This window comes from Pundamilia nyererei, unplaced genomic scaffold (assembly GCF_000239375.1).
Source record: "Pundamilia nyererei isolate P.nyererei 1_Seehausen unplaced genomic scaffold, PunNye1.0 scaffold00002, whole genome shotgun sequence".
NCBI lineage: Eukaryota > Metazoa > Chordata > Actinopteri > Cichliformes > Cichlidae > Pundamilia > Pundamilia nyererei.
Window position 1 is genome coordinate 2449018 of NW_005187403.1, and position 1662 is coordinate 2450679.

The window sequence follows — 1662 nt, forward strand, 5'->3', positions numbered from 1 at the left end:
TTTACAGGTTTGGACACATAAATTCTATTGCATCTCAGTCTTAGAATTATCCCGTCTCTGTTCATTATGTTAGCATCATAAACCCAAGCATACTGTTATTTAGCTGGATAAGTTTCTCCCCTGTTCTTTCTGTCAAGAATTGTTTTTAAATTCCCAAAGTCAAGAGTGCTGCTGCCACTTAAAAGCCAAAAAAATGCCATGGGTCCCATACATCTTAAATATTTACTCTAATCACAATACAAGAAAAATAATTATTTCCTTGAAATTCCTATTCAAAAATCATAAACAGCAAAGGCTGTTGTCTTTAAATTGCTAACGCCATATAAACCCAGTCATATGCAAAGGATTAAGGCCAATTTGTGACCCACCCTCCACTGGATCACAAAATTCAATGCAAGAGCAGTAAATTTAGGTCAGAATAAGGAGTAATATCATAAACCTCATATTTCCAATTTGAATTCTCTTTTTATATATTTTTTAAATAAATATCTAACTGCCCACCAGGGGGCCCAGGCCCTCACTTTGGGAACCAGTGTATAAAATTATTTCATACAAATGTTATCTTCTTAGAAAGTTTAAAAAGGAAGTCCAGGCAACATTTAAGAAGCACCATGAACCGACTTTATGGTATCGTCCTTAATGTTGGTTTAAATCAAATTTTGAAACTAGTTTTCAACTATGACTAGCCGCTGAGAAAAGACCGCCAGCCAATGGTTATGCAATGTTGAAATATGTGCTGGGTTTGTGTGGTCATGTAAGGATGCTCAATATTGGTGTTGGGATATCTGAAAGTACATACTGTTTCTACCAACTTCTCACACATATATAAATAACAACAGAAACTGAAAATATTTGACTTTTCATAACTTTACATGAAGCTTTGAATGAGGAAATGACTCCAGCAGCAAAGTAGTAAATAGAAAATGCCATTGACTCAGGCAGACTTGTTACTCCTACTAAAGTCAAGTCTATGCTCCCTGCTTCAGAGTCATCAGTGACTCTGTTGCATTTGCTGTTTCTAGTTTGTCATGACAGACTTGCTGTGAAATGAATAAATTCAGCACTAATAGAATTGTGATTTATGGTGTTGTCTACTCTGATATAGCAGTACTTTGACTTCCATCCGCACACATTTACTAATCAGAGCTGATGTCATTGCAGCTGGGTGAACCCTGCCTCGTTAATTATTGAAACACTCACATTGCATTAGCAATTAGATAACTGCCCCAAGCATTATCTTTGAACATAGTGTGGAGATAGCATTATGGATTTGCATTGCACTCGGGCCGCAACCTCCCTGCGTTTAAACACCGCTGAAAGCATAGCTTCGAATCTTAAAATATTCATCATATTTAGAAACTAAGTGCTATGTAAAACTGCCTCTGGATCTGCTTCATCCAGATTGGGTGTTGTGTCACCTGTCAGCTTTTTTTGACAAACATAAAAATATATTTCCTGTTTCATGCACTCCTTGCAAAAAATGAATCAGTTTTCAAACTACATCCTACATCCATTTTATTAACCACTTATACAGTGTGGGGCTGCAGAAGCCTATTCCATCTATTAGGGCAAGAGATACAGTACACCCAGTGTACAGATCACCAGTCCATCACAGGACTAAAAGAGACAGGCAACCATTCATGTTCACACCTAAAGCCAATT